This window comes from Neltuma alba, unplaced genomic scaffold (assembly GCF_004799145.2).
Source record: "Neltuma alba isolate B1F8T4 unplaced genomic scaffold, ASM479914v2 tig00012932_pilon, whole genome shotgun sequence".
NCBI lineage: Eukaryota > Viridiplantae > Streptophyta > Magnoliopsida > Fabales > Fabaceae > Neltuma > Neltuma alba.
Window position 1 is genome coordinate 554928 of NW_021637298.1, and position 16662 is coordinate 571589.

A 16662-nucleotide genomic window follows, 5' to 3' on the forward strand; every position below is an offset into this window, starting at 1 on the left:
GCATTTTCTGCTCCTGCATATGTGAAAATTGTGTATTATAGTGCTCCTTGTCCTGTCTTTGTGTGTGTGTGGATGTATATGTTTTAGCATTCTGATTAAGATCACAGCAATAATGCCTTTTCAGTCAAAATTAAAAATTTTGTAAAATTATTATCTTGGTTTTATTAGGTCCATAGATATTGATATTTACACTCATAATTTTTTGATTTTTAAAATAAAGTATATTAGTAATTGATAACGTAACCTACACTCAAAAATACACCTGAATTTAAATTTTATCCCATGCATCTAAATAAAATTAAAATAAACTAGATTAAAGATTATATATAGATGCAAGCAGATAATTACGGACATAATATTTTTTAAAATTTTTATGATAGTAATAAAAAAATTTAATCCATATTTTATTATTAAAACCTCTTTTTATTAAAAGTTTAGGCACAAAATTGAAATTTGAATATGATGGAATTGAATGAATGTGGGGGGGCAGCAAAGTCAATGCACCAAGTATAACTATAGACGTAGAGTGAACAGCTGAGATTTCTCAGAGCATTTTTTCCCCCCGTCACGCATAGGTATCTTCTTATAGGTAATCCTATTTAAAGCAATATTAAACACTAAATATGGACACCCTCCAATAGGGATGAGAGCAGTTTTTTTTTTTTTTGGGTACAAAAGAGCAGATTTTGAAAGAAGAAGAAGAATGAAGCTTCAATGAATGGGCCTAAAAGGTCAATGCAGCAATTAACACTATTGTATGGCCTTTTTTAGTTTTATGGGGCTAGCAAAAAACCAACAAAAACTCCTGGGAGTCGCCGATTTAGCTAGCTGGTTCTTGGGCTTCTACCCTAACATGATTTGGCCCGTGGTACACCAACATATTTTTAGCCCGTTACTTTGGTTGTACTAAATTCACATGTTTCATAAAAGGATTAAAGGGGGTGTCCACGATGTGACAACTGGTAAGTCACATGTCCTGTGAAGAGAAAATTTGACTAATTAGGTCTGATAAAAAAAAAACTAGTTCTTTGCATCATAGCCAATCAAAGTTTGAATCTATACTGAAAAAAATGTTCACATTTAATGTCTCGAATAGGATTATTTCTAATAGAAAGATATCTATTCATAGCAAAAAAAATAAGGGAGAAACTTTGTGCTTTGCATTGCATATGATTTCCTGCAAGGTGGTCTGATTTCTCTTTTTAAATAGCTTGTATAAATATTCCTCTTTTGGTACTAAATATAAGATCTATTTTATAGTGTAATTTACACTATAAAATAAGTCTTATATTTAGAATCGGAAAAAGTAAATTTTAAGTTGGAAACGTAAGACTTGAATAATTCTTCACAGTCCTAACATTTTTGTAAGAATAATCTTATTCTGTATTATATTATACATGGTCAGACAAATAGGAGTTGAATAATTCTTCACAATCCTAGCAAAGCACTGGAAATTGCAAAATGCCAAAATAATCCCATCCCATCATGGAGTTGCCAAGTAAAACGGCCAACCCAGTTAAGCTGGCACATTTTTTTTTTTCCATAAAAGAAATTTTAAGTGAGTTAGGTCTGAGAGGTTTACTAAGGAGGTGTTTAGATGGAAACCAAATTATAATTTCAAAAATACTTTTACAATTTACAAAATAATTATGTAGAGGAGTTTGTCTCGTTTTGTGAAAAAGTACTTTTAAGAGTTGCCAATTATCTCGTAAGACCTGAATATGCTTTTGCTCAAGCTTCACCTATGCTGACTCTTCCGTTGTTTTGCATTTAGACACGAAATAGTATCAGACTTCCGCCCCAATTGATAATACTAATGTCAGTGTTAGTTTTGCATTTGCTTCAATTATTTGTTTTCTGTTCTTAATATAACTAGTTTAACAGTTAATTTGGTTTTAAATATAGCATCACAGTCTACTTTATCTCTCATATTTATCTTTTTTTCTTTTCAAAGTAGTTCTTACAATAGTTGTGCATGTTAAAATTCTATCAAATAATAGTTCTACCTAATATACTTGAATAAGAAAGATATCTTAAAAAAGACAACACTTATTTATTACAAGTAACTAATTTAACTAATTTTATTAATATTCTCAAATTAGTTATCTAGTTATTGTATTAAGGACTGAGGTACTACTATATTTATAATTTACCCACATGAAGGTACGTAATACGAATTTATGAAAATGTAGCTTCGCATGCACACATATCACCAGCCGAGGAGGCACTTCTGTAAATCCAAATCAATATTTATATTTGACCTCATTGCCTTGCAAAATTAGTAAACTTGTTCATTATTTATCTGGCCCCATGAGTTTGGCAATAGTGTTTCAAAATTTCACATTAACTAACCATGAAATATTCTGCAACATTTGATCTTGCAGAATATCAGTGTAAATTATAGTACACGCACAATCTCAAATTTTGGAAAATAAATGTATATGAAACTGAAATGATTGAAATCTCGCATTGAATTTATTGCCAACATCTTCCCATAGACACACGCAAACTTGTTGCAGCAACAATTGATTGGGCAGAATGTTATATATTAGCTCTGGTTTTTAATATAAGACATAATTGATTAATCTGGAGATATTAACAAAATTACTAAATTACTTAATTATAAAATATATCACACAATCTTTCTAAAATATTTATATATATTATTAGATTATATGTCAATTTATAAATAAGGCCATTTAATATGAAAAAATTATAAATATAAATACTTTAAAGTAATTTAATAATTTTTTTTACTTTTTCTCAAATTAGCTGAGATGTAATTCTTAGACACATTCAGTTTACTAAACTAATTTAGGCACTGGCCAATAAAATAAGAACATGTCAGACAACTTTATCTCATGCGACAGCCTGCGTGTGATCCCTCTTGGCTCTCTTGTCTTACGCTTTTGGTTTTATTTATAAATTATTTTCAATACGTATTAAAAAAACCTTAATTTTATTTATTTGTTTTTAAAATTTAATAAATTTTTGACTTTGTTCTTATTTAATGTATATTATACCATACAATAACAAAGTTAACATAATATTAAATAAGGATAAAATTGTATATTTATATTAAAAAAAAATTCTGTCTATAAATATCCTATAAATATTAATTAAAATAAAAAATTTTCTACTATCATTTACCTTCTTTTTTTTGGTGATACAAGGAAATCAAAATAGGTTACACGCAAACTCTTCTAGGAAATTCTGCTCCAACACTATCTTCCTGCAGAATCTCAATCACTTCACGAGGTGGCGTGGTCCATTCCTGTCTTCGCATTATGATTTTTCCACTAAGGGAAGCAAGCTCATTCGCACAGTGATTACTCTGCCTGTAGGTATGCTTGAACTGAACTATCCAATCTCTATTTATTAGATCCCTGATCTTCAGGACTAATAGCTGGTTATAGTTTACTAGTCTCTCATTGTTGATGTCATTCACTAGTTTTTTTCTGTCACTCTCCACAATGACTCGCTTCAAAGCCAGTTTCCAGCATAATTGTAAGCCCTCAATAATTCCCCACAGCTCCGTGCTCGCGATGTCTCCTTCCCTTAATTTCATTGAAAACCCTCCCAACCATTCTCCACAATCACCCCTAATTACTCCCCCACAGCCCGAGTCCCCTGTCTCTGACTGCATTCCATCAACATTGATTTTACACCAACCCTTCTCCGGAGTTTTCCATCCCACTATAATGATCATCTCTTTGGTTCCTTGGATGCCCACTGGTTCCCATCGTTGTCTAAAGTTCTCTAGGTGCTTCTTGACCACTTCGGCTCCATTCCATTGGTATCTCCACTCCTCCCTATGTGTATGGCAGTTTCTCCATTTCCATAAATGCCAACACCCTACAGCAAATAATTCTGGCTAGTACACCTCCTTATGCCCCATAGTTTGTTTTCTCATGTTATGTTTAAACCATTCTTTCCGGTTTCCAATAGTGAATTGTTTCCATTGATCCCTCGGTACTAATTTCCTCCACAGGAACCTGGCAGCTCGACAATCACGAAGCACGTGCAATTGGCCCTCTTCATGTATCTCACAGACTTTGCAAATGTTATTGCATCTGGTCTATTTGCTCGTGAGGACTTGTGTTGGAAGACGGTAGTGGCAAGCTTGCCACATGAACATTTTGATTCTGTTAGGTACTTTTAGCTTCCAGATGTTTTTCCAGTGTTTTCCTTCCATTTCCCTGCTGCTCTATTGCATCCACTTATAGGCGCTTGCCGTTGTAAACTACCCATCTGGCGTCCATCTTCATTTTACTTTATCCCCTCCTCCCTCTAGTTGTGGCGGAATCATGAAGGTGATTCTGTCCACCACTTTCCTCAGTAGGGTCACTTCTAAATCATCGATCTTCCATTCTTTATCCTCACCTACAAGGTCCCTCACTCTCAGGTTGTAATCAAGCCTACTTCTGTCTATCACGTAGGTGTATAAAGGTTCCAAATCTTCCAGCCATCTATCTGTCGAGACTCTTGTGTTGATGCCATTTCGAACTTCCACACTTATGCTTTCCTCAAAATTTTCTTCTAGTTTCATTAGTTCCTTCCAGAGTCTTGAATCTGCTGCAACTGCTCTTAAGCTCCAGTTCCCCTCATTATCTCTTCTCGCATACTTTCCTGACAGCACCTTAACCCATAGCTCTTCTGGTTTGTCTCGCATTTTCTAGATTAGTTTTAGCAGGAAAGCATCATTCTATCATTTACCTTTTAGCTAGGACAGGAATAACGCTTTAAGAATCTGTGCCTCTTAAATTATATTCTCTCTCTCATTTGCAGCCATATCTCTGTCTTCATCAGTGACAACGTCACTTCTTTACTCACAGTCCTCTCTCTCTCTCTCTCACACTCATTTCAGGTTACCTGTCCATGTATCCTTTTTTTTTTCCCCCAAAACCTGTCCATGTATCTAAAAACTATAATTATATACATAATTAATAAAAAATTTTAGGTTGATCTCTTGTTCATCTAATGTGATGTATTTTTTAAGTATATTCAGTGTCTTAAAATATTTTATAATTTATTTAATACTATACAGTATTTTTAAAAATATATTTAATATCTTAAAGTATTTTATTTATGATTCAATTTTATCATTGAAGTGTTTTTTACAGGAGCAAATTTAATCTCATCAAAAAAAAATTTTGAATGTTAAATGCTGCTGAAAAAAAGATTTTATAGTGCTTGACAAAATTTTTGGAAAGTGAACAGTCAGATTAAAGTTACTCTTAAACAATACTTTAATACTAAAATTGCATCTCAAAATATTTTAAAAGACTAGACAAATCTAGAAAAATATTTATGGGCATTGAATGAACCTGAGTTATTTTAGAGTACTAAACTTTGGCCAAAAAAAAAAAACGCATTTGAAACTATTTCAGGATGTTGAATGATCTTAACTTTGTTTTGCTAAAATTGTAATTACTTATCCATGTAATAAAAAAATTATACTCCTCTGGTTCTATTTATAAGGTATAAAGAGAAGACTTTTTTAATTCTATTTATAGGACATTAAGAGAAATTTTTTATATGAATATATAATTTTTACTCTTCATTTATTATTGTATTGACTTTGTTTATATAAGATATAATATATATTGAATAAGAATAAAATTTGAATTTTAAATAAAAGTTAATGAAATTTAAGATTTTTTTTGTATATATGAAACATGTTGAAAGTAACTTATAAATAGGATCAGAGGAACAATTACAATTAATAAAAAAATTTAAGTTTGCTCTGAAATTTTTTTGATTTTGCATGAATAATTATAATTATAATTTTTAAAATTCAATAGAAGGTAAATAAAATTTTAGAAATAAAAAAGAAATCAACTTGAAATTTTTTAAATAATCAATTTTATAATTATAACTTCTGATTACGTACATGGTTGAGTAACTTAAAATTTTCGACATACACATATAATTAACTAGGTAAGAGTTTTTTTTAAAAGAAAAATTGGAGGTAAATTTCTTATTTAAAAATTAATTGGCAAATAATTCCTAGAATGGTGGGTTGCACAAAAAAAATAAATTACATATAAGAAAAGTTGAGCTGTATACAAAAAAGATTATTTGCACAAAATATTATTTGGATGTAAGAAACTAATTTGTATAAAAGAATGATAATTTGCACACAAGAAAAGATGAATTGCATACAAGGGAATTTTAGTTGTATAAAGACGTAAAGAAATATGAATTTGACATAATAGAAGTTAAGTTGTATGTTGGGAAGGTTGAATTTCACAATGTCCTTATATATCATTTACTAATTAAATTCTTAATAAAGAATTTAGGAAAAATAGCAAATAAAGACCCCTCAATATGTGAAATTATAATGAGAACTCTCAATTTAGAAAATAGCAAATAAATGCCCGGTTTCAAATTGTAAATATGAAATCTTGGTGAAATGTCTGAAATACCACTCATCCAAATGGCAAGTTAACTATGAGAAATGACAAGTTCACTTCAGCGAATGACAATTTCAGTAGACCAAATCATAACTTGACTAAGGGTGTGCTAAATAACAAGGTGACTATAGAAAATAACAAGTTTACTTTAGCGAATAACAATTTCAGTAGATCAAATCGCAATTTGATTGAAGGGTATTTCAAACATTTCACTAAGATTTCATATTTACAATTTGAGACCGGGTCTTTATTTGCCATTTTTCAAATTAAGAGTCCCAAATCACAATTTTACATATTAAAAGGTCTTTATTTGTCATTTTTCTAAGAATATTCCCACATTCAAATTAAGTGACACGCTGCGGGGTGTTTGGATGGCTGCAAAAGTGTTTTTAAAAAAGCATTTTTCACAAATTCAGGTAAATTGTTCCATATATTTACTACATATACTGTAAAAATATTTTTAAAATCATGATTTTGTTTTTATCTAATTTTTTTCCGTGAAGCGCAGCTAGACTGGCGACCCAATAAGCATAGTGTCAACCCTTGCCAGGAATTCTCATCCCACTGCGAGCTAGCACGATCACTGTTTCTTGGCCCGGAGTGATTTACTTGATCTCGTTTGGAATGGGATCACTTTTTCTTGCCTTTAGAATATGTTTGGATCACCGGACAACCATGTACTTTGTTTGACAGTTACTCCTGCTTGTGCTGTCCAATATGCGCGTAACCTGAATTCTGTTCAGATAAATTCAAACCATAATTTAAAAAATAGTTTAAGAGACAAAAGTGATTTTGAGAATAGATTCTTAGAAGAATAAATTTTGTGAAAAAATTGACTTTAATAAAAAGAAAGTGTTTAGATAATTGTTATCAAAATTTTTTAATATAAAGATTACCAAAAACGACATAAGTTAATGTGATAATTACATAAAATATATATTTTGATTTATATTTTTATTTGCAGTTCTTCTATGATCTTTAATGTAAAATCTAATTAATTATTTGAGTATATTAAGAATGTTAGTTGAATTAATTAATATGATATATTTTTTTCCCAAAACACTCTAAGCGTCTTTTTTAATTTTCTTCCTTCCTCTCTTACTTGATTATTATTGAGGAAACATCAATAGGGTTAATTTTTTTTAAAAATATAATCATATAACATAGGTCTTACTTTTAAGACTAATATTAACTTCCCGATTAAGTCCTACATTAAAAACTGAAATAATAAATTTGTTAATAGTTTTTTTTGCCAACATAATGAATAATGTATAAAAATATATTAGTTAATTGTTAATATGTGTATACATATTTATAAAATATCAGATTAAATATGTTTTTAAAAAAATGAATTTTTTTCTAACAAAAAAATATTATTTTACGTTAATGAGAGAGGATAACCGGTCAAAAAACAAAAAGAATGAGGGAGGTGAAAGAAGGAGAAATGTAAATGAGCAATTGAGCATCTGATACTGATGGGGCATAAAATTTCGCTGACAATGCCCAGATTCATTCAGAGAACGAAAAATTTCGCGGATGGTGAAACCATGATTTTGATGGGTTCAAAAAATTATGAGATGTTTGTCCAAACCTAAATGCTTGTCCCCACATTCTTCCGATCATGTCTAGCTTAGCTTGCTTTGACCCCAAAAAAAGGAAAAAAGAATATGTTCAGGGGGCGAGAGAGAAGGTACGTTTGGATTGGTATTACCTAAAACTAACTTCTAACCTCACTGATTTTTGTAACTGAAATTAGAGTAAAAATTAGTTAAGGTATGTTTGGATAGGTGTTTTTAAAAAGTCAATTGAAAAAGTTAAAAATTGTTTAGATAATTAATAGAAAAGTTAGTTTAGTTGTAAAATGACTGAAAAGAGTATGGACTTTATTAAATAGTTAGTATTTGAAATTTTATATTTTTAATATGATAATAGTTTAAAAAATACTTAAAAATTATTATGATAAAATATAAATAATTTATTTATGAGATTATAAAATAAAAATATTTGTTATGAAGAAAATTTTGAAAACATATTTTAGATAATTAATTAATTATACATAATGTATAAACATGAATATAAATTAAAATTCATTTGGTCTGAATAAAAGCTAATTATGCTAACGAAGGAGATGAGACAGAGGGAAAAATATGAGGATAAATCTGGGATGCTCATTTTTAATAATTACCGTTTGAAACTGTAGTTTGAAAAGTCAGATTTTTCTCCGTTGAGCCCAACTGATGTAGAAGGCCAGACGTTGGTTGGAAAGTTGGCTCAACCAAATGACAGTTTTTATCTAACTCAGTTTACAACCTCACTATTTCTAATGAGCTTTTGGCGTTTGTAACTATGATCCAAACATGATCAAAGTGGTCGCAAACGTACTATCTCGGTATAACTAGGCCAAAAATGCTTGTTTCCGCTCCCTCTTCTCCGGCCGACCCTCTCTGTGTGGAGGAACAACCATCAAATTCCAGCAAACTCAAAAGTCATGCCTACTTCACTCAGGCAAGTATCTTCCAAGTTTCTTTCAACTCTTTTATATATATATATATTATTCATTCAATTTTCAAGTCAAATTAGTGTGCCTCCAGTTTTATGTCCTGGCTCTAACACTAGCACCACAAAGTTTTCCAACTTCCCATTAGGATCTCATTGTATTGTATGGCTTTCATTTGGGCCTTCAACACATACTCTGGGTTTCCTTCATTTGCCGTCTTGGAGTGCGTCTCCCGATCATGCCTTGTCATCACCAACACCACCCCGCAGGAGTGTGTGTGTGTCTATATATATATATATATATATATATATATATATATAGATATATAGGAAACTTCTGCACATCTTTTTGATATATGTTCTCAAATTCCTGTTAGATTGATTTTTTATTTCGTGATGTCATCATAACACTTCTAACTAGTTTGATGTGGTTGTGCAGGTCACCTCCTTGGCATGCTATATTTGCATTTCTAATTCCTGAGACGAGAGAGATTGTGCAAATGCACTTCCCCAATTCATCACCTTTAGATAAGCATCCTGCGAGCATGTGGATTTTTATGATATGCTCACTGTTCTATTGCTTTGCCTCTGGATACCATCTCAAATGTCAGATTTACACTCCAGCTGATACCATTTCCTTGAGTCTCTCCGTTAAGATAGCTCTTGCCTTTGGAAGTCTGGCTTATACTGATCCAATATCGGTGTTGCTTCCTCCCTATCTCCAGCCGCTTGTCTTCATTGTCTGCTTAATGTTCCTATTCATATACTTTCACCGCAAAAAAAATAGCAGAAAGCGGTCAAAATATAGCTTCATATTTGTGTGATCTATGGGGAAGAACTAAAAGCAGAGCTTTAAATTTTTCCGATCAATGGAGGAGAACTGAAAGCGGCGATGTCGTCCCAGAAATCAAGCGGCCGCCCATTTAGATTTGAATCACTAGTCTTACAAGTATCAATTTTTTCAATGAGGAGGAGTTGGAATGGAAGATAGTGTTGTGATGTTGGTTTAGTTACTCTGTTTATGACATTTGTCGATTACGAATACGCTTCTAAGTTTCTTTTATGAATTGGAAATGGAAAAAGGTATCCGGCGTCACTAATTTCATATTCATACTCTACTTGCTTGGAGGGGAAAAAAAGCTGGGAGGAAAAAAACGAGAGGAGAGAAAGTAAAGAGAGGACGTTATTATCCTTCTTGTTTGGATAGATAAGAAAAAATAAGGAGAAAAAAATAACAAATATTTAAATGACTAAAATATTCCTTTCAAAATATATTATATTTGAAATTAAATCAAATTAAATATTGCAATAGGAATAGTATACTAACACTAGCATCATCAAATAATTTAAAATCTAGTCTATAAATATTTTCAGATTATTATATTTTAAATTTAAAATCTGGTCTATAAATATTTTCAGATTATTATATTTTAAAAACAAATTATTTAATAAAAATTTATTTTAACATAAAAATAAAAATTGAATAATTTTTTAAATATAATAAAAGAAAATAAATATGGAGAGGAAGAGAGAGAGGCAGTTAAGGAAATTTTGTTTTCCTTCCCAAAACTCTCCATATATAGAGAAAAAATTTGGTAGAGCCCACTTTATTTATTTTGTTCACTTTTTCTTCCTCTCATATTTTCTCTCCAATTCAAGTAAGAGAAAACTTTTTTTTCATGTTTCTCTCTCTAGTTTTTTCTCCTAATTTTCTCTCAATCCGAGTAAGGAGTTAGCTTTTATTTGATAAGATATATTTATGGGTTTTCTACTCATTTGGGCATATTAATTATCATTGGGCTGAAAGTGTGTTTTACTGCAAGTAATGTGTTGTGCTTTTGGTGTTTCAAATCTAAGTCTATCAATAATCAAGTTGGGTAGGATTAATTTCTCATAAAATGATAAATTATAATTTAAATTCTTGTTAAAAAAGTGCTTACATGTAGTTATTGATAGCGTCTCAAACATAATAACCTCTTTTAAAAAAAAAGATACTTGTGCTTAGTGAAACAAGTCTAGGGGGTGTTTGGATAGAAACCAAAACATGGTTTTAAAAGTGCTTTTACAGTTTACTAAGTAAATATGTGAAGGAGTTTGCCTTGTTTTGCGGAAAAGTACTTCTGAAACCATGGTTTTCATATTGCCAAACACCTCCTAAGTCTAGGATGGATCTCACTTCTCTCTTCAGATCTGAGTTTTGAATCTCTCTCTCTCTTCTCTCACTTCTTTGCCTCTGTTCTGCGTTGCTCCGTTTCTCAAAGCCTCGCAAACAGACATCATGGCTTTGATTTATGGTTTATTTTACTTTAGGGGTAGCTGTGGACACCATGAAATGAGAGGGGTTAACGGCGAGACTGAACCAGTTGACGAGTCTCGTAAGTTTTTTATCAAATAATTTCTATTTATATGTTTTTATTTATTTACTTCCTTTGTTTCTAAAGAGAGACATGTTCTATTTTCTTCTTATTACTTATTTTATATATTTTTTAGGGAAAACTTTAACTATAAAAATTCTTCATTTTTAATTCTCTTTACAGTGCACTAATTTTTTAAATATGCTTTTTATAATTTGATCTTGATTTTTAACTTTTTCATTTAATACATAATTTTAGTGACACAGGGTGTATTTGGATTCACGGTGGCAAAAGTGACTTTTAGTTCATCTGACTTTTGCAAACGTAAGTTAGGATAAAAGTCAATTAGTGTGATGTGATTTATATTTGAATTGACTTTTGTAGAAGTCAATTTGATAAATTGAAACTTATTTGGATGGATAATCAAAAAGTAAGATTAAATATAAAATGACTAAAATTAGCATGAGTTTTAAAATGACTTATAAACTAATATGTAATCTAATTATATACATAAATATTTTAGAAAGATAATATAACATATAATATAATTAAATAATTTATTTAGCTTTCTTAATCTATTCAAATTCGCCTATTGAGGTCTTATATTAAGGAGCGAAGGTAGTATATCATATATATATACAATTTGATAAATTTTTTTAAAAAATAAATTAAAATAAATAAATTTTATTAGTTAATTTTAAAAAAATCAAATTATTGGGTCAAGATATGACCCACTTAAATACTATTATCTTTTTCTTTTTCCCATCTTTATTGCTTTCTCTCACCACTTTATGAATGGAAGGAGCTGAGATTTTTAACTTCTACTTCAATGTGACTTTTTTCTAGAAATTCATTTACTTTCAACTTGAATCCAATCATCACTTCACTTACAAATCACGCAGTAGGTTACTTGTGAAAACATGTCTTGAAACCTATGAAAAGCTACTTTTTGGAAGAGAAGCTGTTTTTAAGTGTTTAGTTTAAAACGAACTTTCATCTCAAACCCCACGTTGAGCAAAGAAATTTGGCTGTTGATGTTGGCTATGTTAGGATAATAATTTCATTCCTTCTCTGCCTTTTGTTTTTATTACTTTGCATGGCTTGTCAATATTGTTAGAATACTTCTTCATGGAACCTTTATCATCACTAGGCAATAATGAAGATAAATGTAAAATAATTTTTAATATGTTTTTACAATATTTTTAATTTTTAATAGTAGTGTTATTTTATACATTATATATTTACATAAACATATATTTTTATTTTTATTCATTAAAAAACGTCGAATAACTTTTTTTAATATGTTTTTATATTATTTTATGAATTTTATATTTACATATAATTATATTTTATTTAATAAATATATATTTTTTAGCATTTATAATTTTAATTATACTTTAATTCTTTTTATTTTTATAATACCCATGTCCTTTTTAGTTATTTTACATTTAAATTTACTTTTTTATTAATCATCCAAACAAGTTTTAACTTGTTAAACTGACTTTTTGTAAAAGTTAATTTAAATATAAATTACATTACACAAACTAATTTTTATTCTAATTTATGTTTGTAAAAGTCAAATAAAATAAAAGTCATTTTTACTACTGCTAATCCAAACATACCCACAATCGTTGCACATTTTACGTTTGAGAGGCTTAAACGTTCACGCTCTTATAATATTATGCTACCTCCAGTCTTAAATATAAGAGTTAGTTGATTAATTTAAGTAGATTAAAAAAATAAGTTAAGTTACTTATTTATAATAAATAAGTGTTATCTTTTCTAAAATATCCTTGCTAACCAAATATATTAGTTAGAACTATTATCACTGGAAGGATTATATTGAGAAAAAATATATAAACATAAAAGATAAAGTGGATTAGAATCAAAATAAAAGTCAAATTAACTATTATATGAAAGACTGGAGGTGTTATTATAAAGTCATGTTCATTTCAATAATTACCTATCTAAAGGCGGCAATACCATTCCAAACATCTTATTTGGTCAGAATCAGTCTTTAGTGTAATATTACTCCAACATAAATCAGTTTTTGTGTATTGGGGCTATGTTTTATTTGGCCTCTTATTCAAAATCTGTTTTTTAATCAATAGGATTGAGTTTAACAAAATAGTTTAATTTCTCGTACCGTGATGAATTAAAATTCCAATATCGAAGTGCCTATATTTAATATCTGACAGTGTCTCAAATAAAATTATCTTTAATAAAAAATAATATATTTTATAATAAATATTAAACGTATACTGTTGATTGCTGGCAAAAAAAAAAAGAGTATACTGTTGATTATCCTTCAAAAAGTTTTGGACAAAAAGCTACCGTCTAAAATTAATTGATTCCAAAATTCTTTGAATTGGATTAGGATGAATCAATACCTAGATTCCCCTTTGTGACACACACAATTACAAAAAGACCATACACATATTATTTGTAAAAAGACGTGTTTGGTTCTACACCCTAGTGGTATAAGAGCTTTCTTATAAATACGGGATAGGGATGCTAAAACGGGTCAACCCGTAGGTTGCGGGTTACACGGTGCGGCTTCAAAAGGCCCGTTTTCTGGTGGATTGGTATTTTGCCAACCTTGACCCACTAAGATAGGTTGATGGGCCAACCCACCAGCCTGCCAGAATTTTTATTTTTTTTTCCTTGCCTTTTTTTTATTTTTTTTATTTTTTTAAATGTTAGTAATTATATATAATCAAAAATAAAAACACTAGAAATGATATAAAATATTACAAACATCTAAATAAAAATTACAACACAATAAAATACAAATAGTATATGATTATCCAATTTCCTAACATGATAATACACAAATTTACATATTTTTTTCCAATAAAACCAACGAGCAACACTGAATAATCCTCTTTATCTAATTATTTCTAATGGCAATGGAATTTGAAGTGAAAGTTTACTTTACTTTTGCCTTCATCATTTATTTTTTTTAAAAAAAATAGGTGGGTTAACCTGGGGTTTGGGTTATGGTGGTACAAGTTATATTTTTTAAGGTAGTAGAAAAGCCAATCCTAACCCGCCATTTTTTACGGGTTGGACCCATGGGTTTTACCCATATTACCGGTTCTAATACGGGGTTATGGGTTGATTCTGCTCATATCCTTAAGTTGTTAATATTTACACCTTTAATTTTTTTAGGCCCCAGAACAATATATGCTTGTTTGGAAGCTACCCCAAAATGATGTTTGCCTGTTTGGAGTACTTCTACATTAAGAATAAAACCTCGTCCTCTTGTCTAATCGTCGCTGAGTCAACTTTACTCGGACACTTGGGTAGGATATCCTACCCTTTTTTTTTGGGTGCAAGGCTGGTTATCCTACTTTAACATGATTGATCATATTTAAAAGAGTATCACACCCAATTTTCACTTGATAATATTAGGGTGAATGGACCGGATAACAATGCGAAAAATATAGTAACTAAAATTTTTATGCTTACGATAAAGGATTAAATTTGTCGAATTCTGGATTTGCCTATTCAATTGTGTTTAGACACCCTCCTCCGCCTTTCTCCTCCTATGCCCTCATTTTTTCATCACAACCATCAGATCTTTTAATTCAATGGTTCAAATTTAACATCTTATAAAAAATAAATGTTATTGCAATTCTATTAAAAATACATAAATAAATTTAAACTATTAAAATTGGATTTGAACAGTTCACAATTATAGACTATTATAGATTTTTTTTTCAATTTTTTGGTTATTTATGTATTTTTTAAACAAAATTGTAATAATATTTATTTTTATAAGATATTAAATCTAAACTATTGGATCATTTCGATCCAATGATGGTGAAGAAAAAAGGAGGGTAAAGGAGGTCCGTTTGGACGTAAGTGTGCATTTGACTACCAATTATATGCCCTGAATTTCTGCAGAGCCATTTTTAATATATACTAATTAGCTCCTGTCTTTAATATAAAATTTATTATGTAATGCAAATTGCAATACAAAATAGACGTTGTATTAAAAATTTGATGACCCAAATTTTGCAAAATGAAATATTAACCGAGAATCCAACTTTACAAAAAGAACCCAAAAAAATTCTTAGAATAAAACTAGATTTTGCAAATGAAGCAATGAGGTCTTACATGCTGATAACTAAACAGATACTAAAATCGTGTCATTTAAACTTGGCCTTCCATATTGGAGTGAAGGGGCTCACCAAGACGTTGATTCCCAAGCAAGTTAGCCAGGGTCCAAAGATTCCTCTACTTTATTTGTCTGAGGCTTTTCATGTGAAATGTGTCATAAGTCAATGCATAGAATCTGATTCAAGGAACCCCAGAAAAGTGATGAAGTATGAAATAACAAATAATTATAATTTAATTATATTTTTAGGGTATAAATGATGAAATATACTATATATGAGGAATAATTATGATTTGATTACATTTTTAGGATATTTGAATTATTTTGGATTTGTTATAATTTTAGAATTTATTTAGATTTATCAATATTTTAGTATTTTTTATTATTGGGATTAATTGTTATTATTATTACTTTACAGACCACAGTTTTCTCTTCTTCCTCCTCAGTTTTCGTGATCCCCATAATTTTGATTTCTTTTTCGTCTGAATTTCTTTCTCTCCGTTTCTCGTTCTACGCCAGAAAGAAGAGACTGGTTTGGTCCCCCGTTTAGACATAAGTGTGCATTTGACTGCCCATTAGCCCTGAATATCTGCAGAGCCATTTTTAATATATACTAATTAGCTCCAGTCCTTAATATAAATTTTATTATCTAGTGCACATTGCAATACAAAATGGATTTAAAAATTTGGATGACTCATATTTTGCAAAATGAAATATTAACCCAGCATCAAATTTTACAAAAAGAACCCGGAAAAAATTCTTACAATAAAACTAGATTTTGCAAATGAAACGGAACGAGGTCTTATACTTATAACTAAACAGATACTAAAATCGTATCATTTAAACTTGGCCTTCCATACTGCATTATTCTCCAAAGCTTTTCATGGGAAACATATTATAATTCCATAATGGAATCTGATTCAAGGAGCCATATAAAAGTGATGAAATATGAGATAAGAAATAATTATAATTTAATTATATTTTTAGGGTAGAAATGATGAAATCTACAATATAAGAGGAATAATTATGGTTTAACTATACATAAGGAATAATTATAGTTTAATTACATTTTAAAGATATTTAAATTATTTAGATTTATTATAATTTTAGAATTTGTTTAGATTTATTAATATTTTAATATTTTTTATTATTGAGATTAGTTGTTATATTAGGGAGACAACAAAATACCTTTAAATATACAAAATCTCATATTAGTGTTAGTGAAAAGCAAAAACCCATATCAGAACCTAGGTACTAATTTGAGATTTTCAAT